Source organism: Pseudophryne corroboree, chromosome 1, assembly GCF_028390025.1.
Source record: "Pseudophryne corroboree isolate aPseCor3 chromosome 1, aPseCor3.hap2, whole genome shotgun sequence".
In the NCBI taxonomy this organism is placed as follows: Eukaryota; Metazoa; Chordata; class Amphibia; order Anura; family Myobatrachidae; genus Pseudophryne; species Pseudophryne corroboree.
Window position 1 is genome coordinate 981,047,155 of NC_086444.1, and position 22,857 is coordinate 981,070,011.

Consider the following 22,857-nt stretch of genomic DNA (forward strand, 5'->3'; position numbering starts at 1 on the left):
GTGAGAGTAACAACACTAATATAGTAACATTGTAGCAAATACTGTAAACTGGTAACATTCAGGAACCAGAAAGCAGCTGCAGGATTTAATAGAATACTGAAGCAGTTATTACTGGGAGAATGTATTTAGATACAAGTGCTGAAAACCCTACCAATATTTATATGGATATCTAGCTAGGATAGAACTAAAGCTTAAACACACAGTGATATATTCCCAGGGAAGTGCACATATTCAACACCCTGAGGGAACCATACATGATTCATCCTACGATTTATTATACGGTAGGAGATACAGGTATTACGGTGGACTGAACTTATTATACCACTGTAAAGTTATTATTGGTAGAGAATATAGTGCACAGGTTAAATATTTGATTTGGATGATCATACTGCAGTATCATTAAGGGTAAAATTAATGTTAGAAACAATGACTGACAGCTAGATTTGCACCTACTGTATCAATTTCTGCTGCGGGGTACACTGGGCTCCACAAGGAATGAACAATGGGGTGTAGAGTAGGATCTTGATCCGAAGCACCAACAGGCTCAAAAGCTTTGACCTTCTTCCCAAGATGCATAGCGCCGCCTTCTATATCACCCCGCCTCCGTGCACAGGATCTCAGTTTGTAGTTGGTGCTTGCAGTGCAAGCATGTGAGAGGAAAAGTTGCTCACAGCAGCTCTAGAAAAAGCTTTTTCTGAGGAAAAATGAAGACTACAAGGGCTGCAGCAGAGGCACAGATTGTGCTGGATGTCAGTAGACATTGCTTGCTGCAGCTCCAGCTCTCCCCTGCGGCGCTGTACACTCCCGAGCCCTGGTTGCCGGGTACCTACAGCGGAGGCTCCGGTTTTGTTCACGTTAGACACACACGGCTGAGGCTCTCCAGGATTGTGTGGCCGTGCTTCGGGAGGTGGTAAGTGGGTCCCGCTTGCGGGACCCGGTCTTTATCGCGATCCGGCGTGGTCAGTGGGAGGCGGGCCGCGTGCGCTGGTTGTGGACACTGTGGCAGTACAGGCGATTCCACTAGATCGTTTGGTATGTCTCTCTGGGGCACACTTTATTTAAATTGACTGAATAATGAAATTATGAAACCATAGATTATATATGAAACATTAAAACTTAACTTTTAATATATTCTACAGACGAAAAGAAAATTTTTATATAATAATGTAAGGAAAAAATTAATTAATTAGCAATGTAAGGAAAAAAGTGTCGCTGTATAAATCAGCAAAATAGGTTAAAACAAGTATTAAATAGCATAATGTAGATAACGATATAGTGATATGTCACTCGCTATGTTAAAAGTGGGTGGCAGAAGGTTTGTCTATACACCCACTGGATTTTAAGCGAGTATTACTGTTAGACATTTGTCCAGTGCGAAAATAGAAATTCTTGTTATCTCTATCAATATTATGATTGGATATACACATGTATATTTCATATGAGAGATACAAGAAAAAAACGGCTTTTATATCACCGGACTCCTATTAAAGTGGTCAGCTGTAATGTGTATTCTGCAATGTTAACTTGCAAATAAGTTTTGCTGATTGACAAAAGGTATATACCTTATTAAGACTACAGTACCCAGTATTCCCAGAGGGTCACCCTTTCTGGTACTGACCAGGCCCAATGCTGCTTGGCTTCCAAGATCAGACGAGATCGGGCAGATCCAGCATGGTATGACTGTAGAAAATATAGTAAATACCTCTCAGCATAGGAAATAGCTGCTAATTTTAGCAAGTTGTAGTTCCGTGATCAGGAAAATGGTGTTATCTATAGCCAATTAATGGCCCTAGAAAAAAACCCACATAATTTTCAGGGGAACCAAAATATGGAGAAATTATTCACAGAGGAAATCCTCCACGTGAGAATTGTGGTGAGAAACACATACAAGATTCACCTCGAACGAATTATGGTGAGGCAAATATGGTAGTGGTATGTCAAAAATAATGTGATGGAATTGTGGTAGACAATCTTGCAGAATACCATATGGTGAATCTTGTATAAAAATTGACATCAATTGTTGTATGAAGCTGTCTAAGCAGCACACTATCTCACTGTAACGAGATACAGTTATTTTTAAATAGTTGCCACAATACAAGGTTGCTAAATATAATGTGAAAATAATCATTCATGTAACAACATGACAATACACTTGGAATATACCACTTGGGCTGCAAAGGCAGCTAACTGTTCAATCATACAAACAATTTAACATAAAATGTTGCATAAAGATGTCTGAGCAGCACAATGTCTTCTTGTAGACAGATACAATTGTTTTTAAATAGACCACATGGGCTGCAAGAAGCAGCTGACTTCTATCGCTGAAAGATACAATTATTTATATATAATTGTCACAATAACAAATTGCTGAAAATATTGCAGAAATGCTGACTCAAATCTCAACATAAGATTTTTAAAGAAATTCAATATTAGATCCAGCACATACACTGCGAAAGCAGCTGATGATCTGTTTACAAATAAATAAATTCATATAGATCCAATTATGTTTAGAAAATAATCACAGTTAATGAGAACAGATTATCAATAAATAAGCACTGCTCTGTTAATATATGGGTGAAAGCTCTCCTGCAGTCAGGGTGCCTGAAGTCAAAGATTGAATGATTATTTTCACATTATACTTAGCAACCTTGTATTGTGGCAACTATTTAAAAATAACTGTATCTCGTTACAGTGAGATAGTGTGCTGCTTAGACAGCTTCATACAACAATTGATGTCAATTTTTATACAAGATTCACCATATGGTATTCTGCAAGATTGTCTACCACAATTCCATCACATTATTTTTGACATACCACTACCATATTTGCCTCACCATAATTTGTTCGAGGTGAATCTTGTATGTGTTTCTCACCACAATTCTCACGTGGAGGATTTCCTCTGTGAATAATTTCTCCATATTTTGGTTCCCCTGAAAATTATGGGTTTTTTTTTCTAGGGCCATTAATTGGCTAAAGATAACACCATTTTCCTGATCACGGAACTACAACTTGCTAAAATTAGCAGCTATTTCCTATGCTGAGAGGTATTTACTATATTTTCTACAGTCATACCATGCTGGATCTGCCCGATCTCGTCTGATCTTGGAAGCCAAGCAGCATTGGGCCTGGTCAGTACCAGAAAGGGTGACCCTCTGGGAATACTGGGTACTGTAGTCTTAATAAGGTATATACCTTTTGTCGATCAGCAAAACTTATTTGCAAGTTAACATTGCAGAATACACATTACAGCTGACCACTTTAATAGGAGTCCGGTGATATAAAAGCCGTCTTTTTCTTGTATCTCTCATATGAAATATACATGTGTATATCCAATCATAATATTGATAGAGATAACAAGAATTTCTATTTTCGCACTGGACAAATGTCTAACAGTAATACTTGCTTAAAATCCAGTGGGTGTATAGACAAACCTTCTGCACCCACTTTTAACATAGCGAGTGACATATCACTATATCGTTATCTACATATGCTATTTAATACTTGTTTTAACCTATTTTGCTGATTTATACAGCGACACTTTTTTCCTTACATTGCTAATTAATTAATTTTTTCCTTACATTATTATATATATATATATAAATATTTTTCTTCTGTAGAATATATTAAAAGTTAAGTTTTAATGTTTCATATATAATCTATGGTTTCATAATTTCATTATTCAGTCAATTTAAATAAAGTGTGCCCCAGAGAGACATACCAAACAGTCTTTCTTTTGCTTCCTTGCAAAACAACCTCCAAATAGTTTCTTCTGAAATAATGTCCGGGAGCACCGCCAACCCTGTTCTGCCCCAAAAGCTTTTTTAGGCGAAGTTGGCAGCTATATGTTTGTCAACATTCTTACTTTAATGGTATTATAATTGTGTATCAAGTAATGTACAATCTGGTCCAGTGCAGACTCCAAAAATCCCATCCAGTACAGATTCCACTAGATCACCAGGGCATGGGTGCAGGTCAGGTTTTCTCTCTAAACCAATTCTTATATCGCCCACAGTACCCGGTGGTTTTGCCAGCAGAGGGGATAAGGCTTAGATCTGAAGCCCCTCCCCCAGCCCCAGGGCACCATTTCTAGCAAGTGTTCCCACCCTGGAGCTGCATATCTGTCTTTTCCTCACTCCCTGTCAGTGTCTGCGGTGCCATTACAACTCAGCTCACTGTTCCTGGGACTGCTTGGGCAAATCCTCCTATGTAAAGCCGCCTGGTTGTCAGTGCTGTGACTTTACATGACACTTAAGTATTCTACCTGCCTTTTAGACAGTGATAGTTAAGAAAGAGTGCACTTAGTCAGGGTTTCCTAGTACAATTACCCTGTGATATACATCCAGTTCTTACTGTGTACTGTTATATCTATTGTTATATAGCTGTGTAAGCTAGTCCAGTACAGTATTATTGTCAGTAATAACCTCTGCATTGTACAAACTGTAACTTTCTGTGTGTGCATTTGATAGCTGAGTGGTGTCCATTTCGTGTCTTTCACTCAACCTGCTATCCCTATATTCCATAACCTGAGGGGGCTTGGTGCGTCAGGTGTTATCTAATATAGGATTTTCACAAAGATATACTGTATTACGTATTTTGCTCAGTGATTTAGTCACCATATCTCTCCTTTATCTCTGCTAGTGCTGACTACACTGCGCAGGGGTTTGGGTTCAGAGGTATAGTGCTACTGATAATTGTACTGTGTTAACCTCATACTGCAAGTTATATCATGTCTGCTTCTGAGGGTAACGGTTCTGGGGCTGAACACACTGCCGGTGTTGCTGATGCCACGGGGCCATATGAGGAGAATATAGCAGCTGCGGGCTCTGGTTCTGGGGGCTCCTTGCCCCCCAGTGGGACTGTGGCAACGGAGGCACATACTGACCCACCGTGGGCCGCTTTTTCCACGCTTCTGCATACGCTAGTTCATAAACTAACTCCCCCTATGGGACCCCCAATGCCGGTACAATCGTATGTGGTCCCTGCAGCTAACCCACCGTGGACGGACGATTTATCTGCTCATTTGAAGAAGTTGAACCAGTCCTTGACTACTAAAAAGTCTGACCAATGCTCGCCTAAGTCCAAGAGGTCCTCTAAGTGAGCGCTTATCTCCTCACAATCCACTGCTGCCACTGACACCTCGTCTGATGAAGATGGCACATTTACTGGCCCCTCAGGTTCTGACTAAGATATGGCTGATGGGGAGGGTAGTTCACATGTTGATGTTCCTGATCTTTTGGAGGCTATTAAGTTAATTTTGCAGATTACGGATGATCCTGAGCCATCCGTCCCTCCTAAGAAACCAGATAGGTTCAAGCGTCAGAAGGTGGTTAAGCAAGTTTTACCTCACTCTGACCACCAAGTGGATATACGTCAGAAACCCTGGGAAAACCCAGGTACGAAGTTTGTGCCTCAAAAGAAGATGCTGGCTCGCTATCCCCTCGCGCCAGAGCTGTCTAAAAATTGGGAAACGCCTCCTCCAGTAGACTAATATGTGGCTAGGATGGTGGTTTCCTCAGCTCTACCTGTCACTACCGTCACATCTCTAAAAGAGCCTACGGATAAACGTGTGGAGGGTTGTCTGAAAGCGATTTACACCCTCATGGGTGCTGCACAAAGGCCCACTATTGCAGCTACATGGGCTGCAGAGGCTATTGAAGCATGGGCCTTGGAGTTAGAAGCTGAAATCTCTTCTGACCATGCTAGACAATGCTTGTCATATATTGTCACAGCTTCTCCATATATTAAAGAGGCGGCTTCTGATGCCAATATCCTAGCAGCCAAGGCCTCTACTACGTCAGTCCTGGCTCGCCGGATATTGTGGCTGAGATCCTGGTCTGTGGATCTGGACTCTAGAAAAACCCTGGAGGTACTCCCTTTCAAGGGAGATATTCTGATTGGGGAGGACTTAAATAAGATAGTGGCTGACTTGGCTACTGCCAAAACTGCCTGTATGCCTAATACCGCTCCTTCTGTGTCGAAGGCTAGAGGTACGTACTTTCGCCTCTTTTGTCCTTCAGGTAAAGCAAAAGGTCAGGCATACCATAAGCAGGTCCGCACTTCCAAACCTGGTAAGCCGAAGCCCAAAAGAGCCTGGGCTGCCTGTCAGCTAGCTGCCAAGACCGATAAGCCTACCGCATGACGGGGCGGGTCTCCCCCTGGGGGATCCCAGGGTGGGGGGCCAGCTTCTAGGGTATTCCCAGGAATGGTTGAGGACCACTTCAGATGCCTTGGTACGGGAAGTTGTCACTCGAGGTTACGCCATAGCCTTCAAATACCGACCCCCTCATCGATTTTGCCAGACGTCCCTTTGGACCAGACAAAGGCAAAAACTCTACACTCGGTGGTACAGACCCTCCTGGATACAGGAGTCGTAGTACAGGTGCCTCTTGCTCAGATGGGCCGGGGGTACTATTCTCTGCTGTTTCTAGTCCCGAAACGAATGGGTTCTCCCGGCCCATTCTCATCCTCAAGGCATTGAACAGGTTTGTGAAGGTTTCCAAGTTCCGTATGGAAACCCTTCACTCTATAGTTCTGGCCTTGGAACCTGGGGACTACATGGTCTCCCTTGATATACAGGATGCTTACCTGCATATTCCTATAGCAGTGTCACATCAACAATACCTGAGGTTCGCTATTGGCAACCTACATTACTAGTTTCGGGCGTTACCTTTTGGTTTAACAATGGCTCCTCGAGTCTTCACCAAAATTATGGCGGTGATGACGGTGGTACTCCACCGTCAAGGGGTCAGGATACTGCCATATCTGGCCGACTTGTTAATCCTGGCAAATTCCCCAGATCTTCTCCTGCATCATTTGGATATGATGGTCCAGTTTCTACAAGCCCACGGGTGGCTCATCAACTGGAAGAAATCCTCCCTGGTCCCTGATCAGAGCATGGTGCACCTGGGAGCGTTGTTGGACACTCACAACCAGAGGTTGTTCTTGTCTCAGGAGAAAATCCTGAAGATTCAGGACAGGATTCATTGCTTTCTTTCTCGTCCGCAAGTGTCGGTACATTCAGCAATGCAGGTGCTGGGCCTAATGGTATCAGCATTCGACATGGTGGAGTATGCTCAATTCCATTCTCGCCCCCTCCAGAGGCTGATTCTAGCCAAGTGGGATGGCCTGCCTCACCGAATCAGATCTCAAATGATCTTCTTGACTCCAGAGGTCCATCTGTCGCTACACTGGTGGCTCTGCGACCAACGATTGTGTAGGGGTCGTCCCTTCTGGATATCCAACTGGGTCCTGTTGATGACAGATGCCAGTCTGAGAGGTTGGGGTGCGGTGCTGGAGCAACACTCCCTTCAGGGTCGGTGGACCAAGGAGGAATCTCTCCTCTCGATCAACATTCTGGAATTGCGGGCGGTCTTCAATGCGTTGAACCTGGCCCAGCAATTAATTCAGAACAGTCCTGTTCAAGTACAGTCGGACAATGCCACCACAGTGGCTTACATAAATCATCAAGGCGGCACTCAAAGCCGTTTGGCAATAAAGGAAGTCTCACGGATTCTACAGTGGGCAGAACGCCATCTACCGGCCATATCGGCAATATTCATTCCGGGAGTCCTGAATTGGGAAGCGGACTTTCTCAGTCATCAGGACATGCATGCCGGCAAGTGGGGCCTCCATCCAGACGTGTTTCAACTCATAGTGTAAAGGTGGGGCCTTCCAGACGTAGATCTGATGGCGTCTCGACACAATCACAAAGTTCCGGTCTTCGGAGCAAGGACAAGGGATTCTCAAGCAGCATTCGTGGATGCGCTGGCGTTACCGTGGAGGTTTAGGCTGCCGTACGTGTTCCCTCCGGTGTCACTCCTGCCCAGGGTAATTCGGAAGTTCAAGCAAGAAAAAGGAATTCTGCTTCTCATAGCTCCAGCGTGGCCCAGACGGCACTGGTTCTCAGACCTGCAAAGCCTATCGTCAGAGTGTCCAATCTTACTTCCACAATGCCCAGACCTCCTCATTCAGGGCATTGTCTACCAGGACCTAGCCCGGCTGTCTTTGACGGCGTGGCTCTTGAAGCTTCCGTCTTAAGGGCTAAAGGTTTTCTGAGGCGGTCATTCAAACTATGTTGCGGGCCTGGAAACCGGCTTCAGCTCGGATTTACGATTGGGTATGGCATTCTTACTTTGGTGCGCATCTAACAATCATGACGCTTCCAAGTTTAGTATAGCCAAGTTGTTGGCTTTTCTTCAGCAGGGCCTGGACTTAGGCCTGCATCTGGCCACCCTCAAGGTTCAAATATCTGACTTGTCGGTGTGGTTTCAGAGAAAAATTGCGACCTTACCTGATGTGCATACCTTTATTCAGGGCGTCTTGCGTATCCAACCTCCCTATGTCCCGCCTGTGGCTCCTTGGGACTTGTCGGTGGTTTTGGAGGCGTTACAAGAGTCTCCGTTTGAACCTCTTGGTTCAGCTGACCTTAAGTGGCTTTCCCTTAAGGTGGTGTTTCTGCTAGCTATTGCTTCAGCTAGAAGAGTGTCGGATTTGGGTGCCTTGTTCTGTAGTTCCCCATATCTGATATTTCACCGTGACCGGGCGGTTCTTAGGACTCGTCCCGGCTATCTACCTAAGGTGGTTTCTTCGTTCCACCTTAATCAGGAGATTGTAGTTTCGGCATTTGTTTCTCCTGATCTGTCTCCCAAAGAGCGGTCTTTAGATGTGGTACGGGCTCTCCGTATCTATGTGAAGAGAACTGCTCCTATTAGAAAATCTGAATCTTTTTTTTGTTGTGTTTGGGTTTCTCAAACGGGGCTGGCCTGCTCACAAGAAAACTCTGGCCAGCTGGATTAGAATGGTGATTGCACATGCTTATGTGAAGGCTGGTCTCTCTGCTCCTGAGCACATTATGGCCCATTCCACTCGGTCTGTTGGACCTTCTTGGGCGGCCCAATGTGGTGCGACCCTTGAACAATTGTGCAAGGCGGCTACGTGGTTCTCTGTGAACACGTTCATAAGGTTCTATGCCTTCGATACTGCTGCTTCCCAGGATGCTTCCTTTGGACGCAGGGTTCTTGTGCCCGCTACAGTGCGTCCCCTCCCATAACGAACTGCTTTAGGACATCCCCATTGTCCATTCCCTGTGGAGCCCAGTGTACCCCGCAGCAGAAAACGAGTTTTATGGTAAGAACTTACCTTTGTTGAAACTCTTTCTGCGAGGTACACTGGGCTCCACAAGGTGCCCACCCTGACGCACTTAGCTTCTTTGGGTTGGTATGGCATTAGCCGCTGACACTTCTCCTATTGGGAGAGTGTGGTGTTTGTGGCAACTGGCAGTTGTCGTCTCTTTTACTTGCTACTGCATTGGGCTGGTTAACAAAACTGAGCTCCTGTGCACGGAGGCGGGGTGATATAGGAGGCGGCGCTATGCATCTTGGGAAGAAGGTCAAAGCTTTTGAGCCTGTTGGTGCTTCGGATCAAGATCTTACTCTACACCCCATTGTCCATTCCTTGTGGAGCCCAGTGTACCTCGCAGAAAGAGTTTTAACAAAGGTAAGCTCTTACCATAAAACTCGTTTTGGTGCTTATTGGATAACTACAGAGACAAATCCATTTTTACACATCTCATAGACATTTATTATATCTTTTTATTAACATCTTTTTGGACTTTTGTCAAAAGCTCTTCTGTCTGCCGGTTGCTCTACATTAACGATAGATATAGATCTATCTCTGCATATCCCATCGATATTTATATTTGGATATTTACACTTTAACTCTAGTTCTAGTTTAAGAATATAGGTAGGATGAATGCATAAATAAAGGTCTCCTCGTATGTTATTTGTTCCATATTTAAAATGGGATTGATATATCCCTATGAGTGAACAATCTCTCACATATTCTTAGCCAGATGGACTAAGATCATTAAGGATCACCATACATGTGGGCCGTTTCACTTTCCAATGGGGATTGCTATATCCCTAAATAGTACCTATTTGTGGATTACTCTCTAGTAGAATTGGGGTTGCTATACCCCTAAGAGAAGCAATACTCTCTACACTTTTTAGTGAGACAAAATAGGACCAAATAGGGTTTGATATATATGTGGGTTGCTCTATATTAAAAATTGGGATTGCTACACCCCTTAAAGCAACCTCATCCACATGTATAGGTGAACCACTAATTGATACAAGTGTGAAATGTCTTTGGTACATTGAGATCTATATCCCGGCCGAATTTGATCTGGGATTATATACTGTATATAGGGGGATATGCAGTGATGATAACCGATGGTATAAGTAATTGAAGCAATCCTACATTGGAGACCAACTAATATACCAGTATCTATTTATACTCACAGCCTCTATACTAGGGATTGATTCCCAGGAGGTATTTTTGTTGAGTAATTAAATCCAGATAGTGGGATTAATTTATCATGAACTGAGACAGCTATCGAACAATAAAATAAGTATTAGAATTTCATGAATTCTATATACCAATAACCACACGTGGACACGTTTTTAACTCTTTATTCACATCTTTCAATTTCTTTTGGATTCACATATTTGTTAGTTTGTCTAATTTTAACGTCTATGTTTCACTGTAGTCTGGGATAATAAACCACAATATATTCCATTTTTATATATACTTAATAAAGGTTATATATTATGATAAATTAATTATTTTCCTAGTGCGTCAACAGTACAGTTTCTTTCTCATTTTTTCCTCCTAATCCTAGTTTATTTACACTGTAATTGACATCACCCCCTGAATACACCGAGCATTGCCTGGTATATGCTTCACATACACTCACTACATTATAACATTATATATTGAGTGTGCAGATACGTAGTCTGTGTGCAGAGTTAATTGCTAATGAGTTCACAATGTACAGTTCTAATTATATGGAGCAATGGCAATTTCAAACACAAAGGAGTAAAATCCTAGGTATATTTGCAGTCCCAATATAAAAGCAAATTTACAGGAATCTTCAATTACCAGGATGTGATAGCTTTGTTATTAACAGAGTTCCACATAGTCCATCCCAAAGGAGATGGCCATCTGACTGAAAGACGATGATGAGTTCAGTGATTGGCTCTGGCTATATCCAAGGAGCCATGCTTCAGTTCTTGATAGCTGATCCCAGCAGCAATGATTCCACATCTCCAGATGACTAAGAATCCTTGCATGAAACAAAGAACGTCTCTAACGGCACTGCTGCATTTTGCGTCACTCAAAAGTAGAGATGTGCGGCTAACACTTTTCGTGTTTTGGTTTTTGATCCCTGTCCGTGTTTTGGATCTGGATTGGTTTTGCCAAAACCACCCTTTAGGGTCTTGGTTTTGGATCTGGATAATTTAAAAAATATATATAAATGGATCCTAAGGTATTATTAACCTCAATAGCATTAATTTCCACTAATTTCCAGTCTATTCTGAACACCTCACACTATTTTTTTAGGCCAAAAGATTGCAACAAGGTCACTGGATGACTAAGCTAAGCAACACAAGTGGGCGGCACAATCACCTGGCCCATCTAGGAGTGGCACTGCAGTGGCAGACAGCATGGCAGTTTTAAAAAAAAATAGGCCCCAAAGAGCACATAATGCAAAGAAAAAAAAGAGGTGCAAGATGGAATTGTCTCCCACCCAGCCATATGTAGTTTAAACAGGACATGCACAGTTTAATAAAGCCATACTGTAATTTCAGTGACAGGTTATCCCCCTGGAAAAATCTTGCCAAGTTCTCTGAATAATAGCTAGCTACAAACATACCACCTCCTTTTTTGACTTTTCACATTATGAGAAGAGGCAAGAGGAAGAGGACAGTGTCAAGAAGGTGATTAAAAATGAGAGAGGCTCATGCACTCAGGAACAAGACTCAAGCTTTCACCTCCACTCCTATATTGGTGTGGAACAGAAAGCACTTCAACCAAGCAAATATATAATTATTAATTACCACATTACTGGACAAACTGAAAAACTAGGGGCCAAAGCCTCCAAAATTGTACCCCCTTCTCCATGTTCAGGGATTAATATAATCTCCGATTTAATGCTGGGATGCAAATAAACTGGTGTAAACCACAGGATCAAGATTGGATATTTTTCCCCTCCATGGAGTCTGGAGACTTATTTTGTGAAAATCTCGTGGGTTTCTTTTTTCCAATTTTTTATTGCATTTTTATTTACAGATTTTGTGGCAGATGCCTTATTTTTGTTTTTCACAGCTCCCAGTTACACGCATGTGAGCATACCTGTGTGTCCCAGTTACACGCATGTGAGCATACCTATGTGTCTTGTTTATTTTGTTCTTATTTTATTTTTAAATAAAGCAGCCCCTTAGATGTTTTAGCAGCCCCTCCTGAGCCCTCACAGCAGCCCCTGATGGAGCAAGTTGAGTTCGGGTGGGTTCGGTAAAGTATTAAGCACGACTGTGTAGTGAATTTTTTTGTTATTGAGCCCCTGCCCTAGTGGAGCTTACCACTCTACAGTCGAAACTCATTTCATACTATAAGTAGGACTGTGGGAGAAAGAAATGCTAATGCCTGTGCCCACAGCATGCCTCAGCCTGGCAAGCCAGACATCTTTCTCGCTGTAAGCCACCATGAGACTCCATACTGGGCCGTATTCAGTAACTGTTTGTGCCTCACAGGAGCTCCTGGCCCATCTAGTGCTGCAGTACAATGGAAAGCTGATGCAATGCAAGATCACTGAAACTCTGTTCTTCTAACACTGCGAGGTCTTGTGATAACCCTATGCAGCCCTTAGGAAAAGAAGATTCCTGTACAACAAATGCGCATCTTCTAAATAAATTATCCCAAAATGTGGAACATCAATAATAAATCAAATTTAAGGTTGAATAATTGGAGCCATTCATTTAAGTGAGTCCCTAACATGAAATAATTGAAAAAAACCTCTCTCTAATGCTCCGGCACTTTTACCTCTCCGGCAGTTGCGCTGGATTATAATTCAGTCTCTTCTGAGACACACTGACAAAAAATGTAGTCTCTCCCCACTTTATTTTTTCCCAACATATATTTTATTGAGGTACAAAAGGGACAAGAAAATATCCAAAAAGGAAAAGGTGGAACACAGTTCAAAATTACATAGTGAAATACAATAAATGAATAAGATATAGTGTCCACAATAAAAGACCTCAACATTTTCTAATTTTCCTCCAAAACAAAATATATAATAGTAAAAGAGAACCAGCATTCCAAAATAGTACAGTGAAGTATGAGCCTGTTTGCCTACTACCCAGTACATCATAAATGGGTACTGGGTAGTAGGCAAATAGGCTTGTAAAGAAATCCATTTCCGCAATTGGTAAAATGCATCAGTTTGGACTATAGGGTGCCGAGTTGTAATAAACACCCAAGGAACATATGATATACAATAAAAAAGAACAAGAAAGAAAACAGAGAGAAAAAAACAAAAACATAGTGCATATAAACACAAAGACATAAAAATTGCCTACCAAAACCCGAAGATCGCCGACCCATCCATGGAGAAAACCAATCAGCTAGAAATATCAGATGCGACGGATATTCAGAGGGGAAAAGAAAGGAGATAGAGAGGACGAGGGAAAGAGAAAGGGAGAGAAGTAGGGACGAAGATGTAGAGAAATAAGGCATAGAGAGTGAGTGAGAGTGATGTGACTATGAGGCCGATATCAGGAAAGAGGAATAGGGTACCTGTCATCTAAAAGCTGGTGAGCGTACCATGTAGTGGTTCGGAAATAGCGCTTGATTGCTAGTTTGGTTTGGTGAGGTAGGGTGTTAATAAATTTACCCCAGCATTGAAACAATGCAGTAGTCAGGATATCCTTTTTCAAGGAAGTTTACAGCCAGTCCATGGTGAATATGAAAAGTAGTCTGGAGGTCGCCATGGGGATAGTAGGGTCAGCATCATAGATCCATTGTTGAAGTGTAGACTTTCGACCCACAGCAGAAAAAAGTGCCACTAGTTTTTTATCGTGGTTAGGGATGGTCGGTTGGTCCAGTAGATAACCAAAGAGTGCCCAAGGAGCAGTACAGTAGAATGAAATACCCAACACAGAGACGCTATATGTCTGTAGCTCATTCCAAAACTGTTTTATATGGAGGCAGTGCCAAAAACAATGCAAAATATCAGCCTCTGGCGCAGAACATTTAATGCACATCGCTGAGTCAGAGATACCCATTAGATGATGCCGTTTTGGTGATATGTAGGATTCTGTTTGACATTTCTTGATATACACTAGCTGGAAGAAGTTTCACAGATGCAACAAAGTTGTCCATTATAGTATCAGGGGACATGGAAGGGATTTGTGACAATCATGTTGCCAATTGTTTCAAGAATTGTTTCAGGAATATTTTCAGTGCGTATGCGAGCATTTCTTGAGAAGATAGAATATGTACTGGAATGTAGAAGTGTGTTCAGTGTATTCAGGAAGTCCTGTTTTTGTAGTTTAGACAATACAGAGTGTATATAGTGAGAGGCTTGGAAGTAGTGAAATTTGTGAGTGGGGCTAATATTACATTTTTCCATAGCTTCAGTAAAGGTGAGGGGTTTATTAGAAGAATTAAGGAGATTATGAAGGTGTACAATTCCATCTGAGCACCAGGTTTGAAAAGGCATTGAGGCCCCACCCCCTTGAATGTCAAGATTACTGGTGAGGGGCAGGAACACGGAGTATGAATGTTGGAGATTGAGCGATTTCCTGGACATTCTCCACGCTTTATTAGTGGAGGTCAATAGGACATTGTCCAGGTGGGGAGCCTTTAAGTCAGCAGTGCGGGCATGTAGTATGTAACTGAGTGACAAAGGAGCACAAAGCTGAGAGTCTAATGTAGAGTCAGTATAGAGATTAGTGTCTCTGAGCCAGTCCGTGGCAAAATGAAGAAGGCATGCCCGATTATATTGCTCAATAACAGGCAGTTTGAACCCACCATTTTGCACTGTTTGAGATAGTTTAAGAAAGCTAATTCTCTGCCTTTTATTAGACTAGATAAATTTAGAGATATGGGAGGTGAGGAAAGAAATGTCAGATTTTATGAGCAATACCGGCACCGTCTGTAGGACATAGAGCAATTTCGGATAGCCATTTTAACAAGATTACAGCGACCTAAAAGATTGAGTGGCAAAGTTTGCCAAAGGCTATGTTCAGTTTGTATTTTAGAAACGATAGGATTAACATTGATAGAGTATAGACGGGAAGGGTCAGAGGGCAGTAAAACCCCTAAGTAGGTAATGTGGGTGTGGGCCCATAAAAATGGGAAGGGGGTGGTCCAATCTAATCTCGCCTGCCCAAAAAGGGCCAGGGCCTCAGACTTGTGAAAATTAATGGAGAAGCCTGCAAAGTAGGAGAACGGAGCATTGATGTCCAATAGCATGGGAATAGAATGTTAGGGGTTAGAGGTGAGAAGAAGAATGTTGTCTGCAAACGCAACTATTTTCACCTCCCTGTCACCAATTCTAATACCCTGAAAGGCAGACAGACGGGCAATGTAACGAATGAAGGGTTCCAATGCCAGGTTAAAGAGGAGGGGTGAGAGAGGGCATCCCTGTCTGGTCCCCCTTTCGAGGGTAAATGGGGTGGAAGACACATTGTTTACTGTCACCTGCGCAATGGGCTCTGTGTATAAGGTTTGAACAAAAGTACAGAACTTTGTCCCAAAATGTGAATGTTGTAGGACTCCATCTAAATGTGATCAGGCAATTTTGTCAAACACTTTTTCAGCGTCGAGATTAATAAGGATGTTATTTTTATGTTTATGGGTACGGGAATAAATTATCGCGGCCAAAGCTGCCCTGATACCCTGTACCGACTGTCTATTTTTAATGAAGCCCAATTGCGCAGGCAAGATCAAATGGGAGAGGCAGGACTGTAGACGCATAGCCATCATCTTAGTCAGAACCTTAAAGTCCTGGTTAAGAAGAGAGATCAGTCTATAAGAACTGACCAAGGCGGGGGCTTTGCCCAGTTTAGCCAATACAATAATCTTGGATTCATTAAACCTGAGGGGAGTCTGATGAGATGTAACTATGTGGTTATATAAGGTCATCAAAGTAGGGGTAATTTCAACCTGCAGCTTTTGTTATTTGGTAAACTTTTAAGGGTGTCGATGACTTCCTCTACAGTGATAGGTTCATCTAGGAAGGCCTTCTCTTCCCGTGAGAGTGGGGAGATGAGCTTCAGCAAGGAAAGAGTGACCTTCAGTCACATCATCAGGACCTTTAGAGTATAGGGTCCAATAGTACTGCATGAACTCAGCACAAATGGTATCGGGGTTAGAGACAACCCTTCCAGATAAATGAATAGCATTGACCCACGTACGGGCCTTGGGTCCCTTGATCAAATTGGCCAGTAGTCTGCTTGACTTGTTACCCCATCTGTGAAACTTGTTCCTCTGATAATCATAAGACAGCCGGGCACGCTCAGTGAGAAAAGTATCATAAATTTGTTTGGCTGACAGGTATGCTTTCTTGTGAGCCAGAGAGTCATGCAGTTTATAACGTTGGTATGATGACGTCAATGTTGCACTGAGTTCTTGTAAACTAGAAGAAAACTTTTTCCATTTGGAATGAGTGTACGACATAATGTGGCCCCTGAGGACAGCCTTAGCAGCACCCGAAAACAGTGGCATGTCAGTCTCCTGCCCCTTATTATATATAGTGTAGTTAAGCCAGGATTGTTTGAGATGAAGGAGAAAGTCAGTAGAGGGGCGTTGGTAGGTGGGGAAATGCCAGCATATGGAGGAGCGCTGGGGGAGAGATAGCCAGATATGATCGGATATAATAATATCGGCAATAGAGATGTAAGTGACTTTAGAGAAGAGACAGGTAGAGGTAAAAAGAAAGTCAATACGAGAGCGGGATGACTGAGGATGAGAATTGATTGGGATGGAGAATACGCCAGAGATCAAGTAAATCACGTTGGGAACAAAAAGAGGTTAGTAGCTGATAGAGAGGAGTAGCAGTGCGGGTTCTCACCGTGGATCTATCCATGGATGAGTCGACGACAAGATTAAAGTCTCCACCAGTAATAAGGTTCTGTCCACCCCAGGAGAGGAGTGTTGTTAAGACATCTGCAAAAAAAGAATTGGGGAGACATTGGGAGCATATAAATTGAGAAGAGTATAAACAGTGTTATCAATAAGGACATCAAGTAAAAGAAATCGACCATCGGGGTCCAGAACTTTCCTGTGAATAGAATACTGCAAAGAGGTGTGGAAAAGAATAGCTACCCCTCTAGATTTGGTACGATAAGGGGCAGAAATACATTCACCCACCCAGGGAACACAAAGGGTGTTTCGGGGGTCGTCCAACCAGTGTTTTTTCCTGGAGAAAGACAATATGGGGAAATATACATTTTAAATAAGAGAGTACTTTATTTCATTTTACCTGGTGATTAAGCCCTTCAACATTCAATGATATAATTTTTAACATGGAGTTGCGGGAATCTCCATCTTAAATAGGGTGTGGGGAAGTAAGGGCCATTATATTATCCTACCCCCACAGTAGGAAAAAGTAATAATAAAAAAGCAATGGTGAAGTAGGGGTTCGCCCAATCCCAGCGAGAGCTTAGGACAGCCACAAGGTCAGCGGGTTTCATTTTCATCTGTTTAGTGGTCAATCTAGATCTGCATGAGCATCGAGGGGCAGAATGTGTAGACAAACGGTCAGAGCCAGAAAAGTTACCACATGGAGTATCCTCTCAAGGCGGTAAAGCTGCGGCTGAAAAAGTCATGGACGTAGGCACTAAAAATTTTCCATATAGATGTTGTAGGCCAAGGGAGTGGTAGGAGCACACAGAGAGTATAAATTGAAAGAGTTGCTCCGGATCTCACATGTGTAGTAAAAAGTTCTCAGTTGGTCACATCGGAAGCGTTAGGTAGCAAAGTGCGGTGAGACAAGGAGCAATGGGGCATCCACAGAGGCAGATAGATGTCACATAGTAGAAATTATCAGCAGAGGATAATAAAATGTATATGGTAAATGGGCAAATCAAGCAGGGCCCTGTGGTCAGTTGTGTAGGTCTTCACCAGTAGGGCAATACACTACGAAGGCACTTGTAAAAAAAGATATCAGCACGGTGGATGGAGTAAGGCAGATGGGGGACAAATCCGCCAACAAACATGCTTCGGTGGGGGTAAGGTGTAATATGGAGACAAGTAAAAGTAAAAGTTCCAGAGTCAGGGAGGTGGACGCTGGGGGTGATAGTGTAAAAGGCACGATGGGAGACGCAGAGTACACCAGTAAATCCTAGGAAGGGAGAGGGAGACCATGCAGGTGTGCTGGGTAAATACTGATGGGAGGGTACAATCCGGCTCAAAGATGGGGAGCAGTGTATCTGGCATCAGTGGGTGAGACCATGCCGGAGTTCAAAGCTGTTCCTGTGCTAGCTGCACAATTAAAGTTGGGCTGCACTGTATCTGACATCAGCCGGGGGGCATACAGATGTGATATTTAGCCAGAGAGGGCCACCACACACAGGGGCTTGATAGAGAGGGGTTGTTCTGAGATAAGCTAACTGTGTGGGGAAGTAAGGAGAGAAATACCTTGCAGACCAGATCCCCTTCTCCCTAGGTACTTGTCTCCCAAGTAGCAGGCTGCAGCTTCATAGTCAAGATGGCAGCCACTCAGTGAGAGCTCCCAGTGTGGAGTCCCAGCCAGGTTGCAGGGCAAAGATGCCGGTCCACGGGTCAACCAGGGCTCACTGCGGGTGGTGACACAGCCAGAGGGCGCAACGGGAGTGAGAGCAGCTCGACCGCCATTGTTCCAGAGCTTCCGACAGGTCCAGCGGGCTGACTCCAAAAACAAGGCCTCGGCTTCAGAGAGCTGTATAGGTCACAACCTGTGGGAGCTTGCACGGCACTCCTTGGCTCTGCAGCGTCACTTCAACGCTGGTAAGAGGGGAGGAGATGATACAGGAAGGGTGACTGGGGTGTGGAGCTGGAACAAGGCAGGCCAGGAGGGTGGTTTAGCTGGAAATATAACAGGAGCCCAAGGTGGCTGCGACTGCACTCCTCCGGTGTTAGGCCACGCCCCCTCCCCACTTTATTTAAAATCACTTTGGCAATTTCCATTTCCACCTATGTTTTCACAAATCTGTTTGTGATGTTGAAGCTCATTTCATATTTGCTCTAGGCTTTCATTTAAACCTAGGAACAAGCACAACAGTACCCCTGGACTTATACAGCATAGGCAGCACAGCAGACAGGCAACAGCACCCCGGCAGTGATAGGGCAGAGGGGCAGCACTCCACATAGGGCAGCACCACTTGAATGATGTGGCAAAGAAAAGATGTGCAAGATGGAAATGTCTCCCACCCACTCTTATGTCGTATAAACAGGACATGCACACTTTAACAAACCAATCATTTCAGCGACAGGGTCTGCCACACGACTGTGGCTGAAATTATTGGTTTGTTTGGTCCCCCACCAAAAAAGAAGCAATTAATCTCTCCTTGTGCAAACTGGCTCTACAGTGGCAAGATGTCGTCCTCATCCTCAGATTTTCCCCCTTCAGTGTTTATATCCTCATCCTCACAGAGAAATAATATTCAAACAAAACCGCATCACTTAGGTGTCAGTGGACTGCTTACGCTATTACCCAAAGTTTCTGAACTTGACAATGACTTATAATGAATGCACTGCAGGTGATGTATAAGGGGGAATGTTCCTAGGTGGTTTACGTCCTTACCCCTACTTATTATGGATTGACAAAGGCAACAGATGGCTTGACACCTGTTGTCCAGATTTATGGAGAAATAATTCCACACCGAAGAGGTGGCTTTTTTGGTATTTTGCCCAGGAATAAAAATGGGCTTTTTCATCCAATCGGCAACAACTGTCTCCACTGGTGCCTTATTCAAACAGACCACATCACCATTACAATCCTCATTGTCACCTTCCTCTGCAGCGCCAGCTACACCCATATACTCCTTATACTGGTGTTCTACTACAGTGACATCCTCAATCTCAATATCAGCAACTGGACTGGCGGTGTTCCGCCCAGCACTTGCAGAGGGCGTGCAAATGGAGGTAGGAGCCTCCTCTTCCCATACAGTGTTGTGAAGGTCAGGATTAGACATTGCAACCACGGACAGTGCCAGCACCCCTGTATTTTCACAACACCCCTGTAATTTTACAGCATACAAGACAAGACCAGTGTACATTTATTTTCACTGCACCCCTGTATTTTTACAGCATACAGGACCAGTGTACTTTTATTTTAACAACAGCACCCCTGTATTTTTACAGCATACAGGACCAGTGTACTTTCATTTTAACAACAGCACCCCTGTATTTTTACAGCATACAGGATCAGTGTACATTGATTTTCACTGCACCCTAGAATTATTACAGCATACACGACAGGGCCAGTTTACATTTATTTTACTGCACCTTAGAATTATTACAGCATAGAAGACAGGGCCAGTGTACATTGATTTTCACTGCACCCTAGAATTATTACAGCATACAAAACAGGGCCAGTGTACATTGATTTTCACTGCACCCTAGAATAATTACAGCATACAATACAGGGCCAGTGTACATTGATTTTCACTGCAACCTAGAATAATTACAGCATACAAGACAGGGCCAGTGTACATTTATTTTACTGCACCCCAGAATTTTTTGCAGCAAACAAGACAGGGCCAGTGTACTTTTATTTTAACATCAGCACCACAGATTTTTTTCAGCATACAAGACAGGGCCAGTGTACATTGATTTTCACTGCACCCTAGATTTATTACAGCATACAAGACAGGGCCAGTGTACATTTATTTTACTGCACCCTAGAATTATTACAGCATACAAGACATTTATTTTTTTGCACCCCAGAATTTTTGCAGCATATAAAACAGGGCCAGTGCACATTTATTTTACTGCACCCTGATTTTTTACAGCATACAGGGCCAATGTAATATTATTTTAACAGCAGCACCCCTATATTTTTACAGCATACAGGACCTGTGTGCTTTTATTTTAACAACTGTACACCTGAATTTTTACAGCATACAGGACCAGTGTGGTTTTATTTTAACAACAGAAGCACCCCTGAATTTTTACAGCATACAAGACTGGGCCAGCAACCCTGTATTTTTACAGCATACAGAACCAGTGTGCTTTTATTTTAACAACAGAAGCAACCCTGAATTTTTACAGCATATAAGACTGGGGGAGCACCCCTGTTTCTTTTACAGCATACAGGACCAGGGTGCTTTTATTTTAACAACTGCTCCCCTGAATTTTTACAGCATACAGGACCAGTGTGCTTTTATTTTAACAACAGAAGCAACCCTAAATTTTTACAGCATACAAGACTGGGCCAGCACCCCTGTATTTTTACAGCATACAGGACTAGTGTGCTTTTATTTTAACAACAGCTGCACCCCTGAATTGTTACAGCATACAAGACTGGGCCAGCACCCCTGTATTTTACAGCATACAGGACCAGTGTCCTTTTAATTTTTAACAACTACTGCACCCCTGAATTTTTACAGCATACAGGGCCAGTGTAATGTTATTTTAACAGCAGCACTCCTATATTTTTACAGCATACAGGAGGACAGTGCCCCGGACCCTTGTACAACACAGTGACAGCCAGGATAGCAACACCCATGTACAGCTGCAGCACCTCTAATAACACATGAAACACCAGTAACAGCCAGGACAGCAGCCCTAACAACACAGGTACACCACAGTGACTGGCGCAGCACCGCTACAGAGAGACAGAGGTCTGTCTCCCTCACTCTCCAGGTCCGGAGTGAAAATGGCGGTGATGTGCGGCTGTTTATATGGGATCCAAAACCATGCGAAAATCTGACAGCGGGATAATAACATTTTGCCTCGTTCTGGTTTCTGAGTCTGGTGGGAAGCCCCGAGCTGGACTCAGATCCGGGCTCGGAACAGGATGTTCGGGGAGGGGGGGGATTCGGTTCTCTGTGAACCGAACCTGCTCATCTCTACTCAGAAGAAGTTTTACCAAAGAGTGCTGTTATGAAGAGTTGGAGTTTTTTTTAGAGGAGATGCATTCCAGGTGTTTCTGGTGTTTCATTAATTAATTTACACCTGTAGCTTGTGAGTGTGTAAAAAGTTGGCTACCCTTCTAAAAGTAGTACAATAATATGCTGTATCTGCGGTACCAGGTAAATTCAAGATGGCCAAACTGAGCCTTGATTGGATCGCCATACCCATATTGAATTTTTAAATTGCACCACATTGTCATATCCCTGTCTCCTTCTGCCAGCTCATATTAGCCAGTGCAAGGCTGTCAGTCTGACTGCAAAGGAGAAGCAAGGAAGAGCTCCTGAAGACCAAGGATGCCGGAGAAAGACCTGGTGGTCAGCATCCATGCAAAAGAGCTTAAAGGCTACTGCACTGCAGGTGAAGATGCCAGAAGCCCTGGGGGGGACTGTGACCATGCAAAAAATCTTATAAGCCACCTCCTCCAGGTGAAAATCAAAGAACACGCCACTGCAAGCCCTAAGTAGGCAGTGGCCATGCCAAAGAGCTTGCAGGCCACCGCCCCCCCAGGTGAAGATAGAAGAGGATGCCGCCGCAAGCCCAGGGGAGGTGCTGTCCATGCAAAAAAACTTAAAGGCCCCTGCCTCCCAGATAAAGAGAGAAATGGATGCTGCCACCAGTGCCGCAAGCCCTGGAGAGGTGGTAGCCATGCAAAAGAGCTAAAAGGCTGCCGCTCCCCAGGTGAAGTTGCTCCCTAATATTTTATTTCAACATTAAGTATTCTGTCTTTACAGGCAGGCTACAGGTGCCAGCAGGCCCTTGATGTCTGAGCATGCTGGTACTTATGGTTCTCTAAGTGTCTGCAAGCCAGGGCTGGTCATCTGGAACCTGTGAGCCACCTGTAAAGAACAATATGGTACCATAAACCCTGCACACACCACCACCAGGGATCCCTGCAAGGAG

The 22,857-nt window shown here is 43.5% G+C and overlaps 2 pseudogenes; one reads left to right on the forward strand and one right to left on the reverse strand.

Annotated features, from left to right (window-relative positions):
• Nucleotides 1–1,569: 1,569 nt before the first annotated feature.
• LOC134933451 (5S ribosomal RNA) lies at nucleotides 1,570–1,688 on the reverse strand (annotated as a pseudogene).
• Nucleotides 1,689–3,058: 1,370 nt separating this feature from the next.
• Nucleotides 3,059–3,177, forward strand: LOC134933453 (5S ribosomal RNA; annotated as a pseudogene).
• Nucleotides 3,178–22,857: the final 19,680 nt, after the last annotated feature.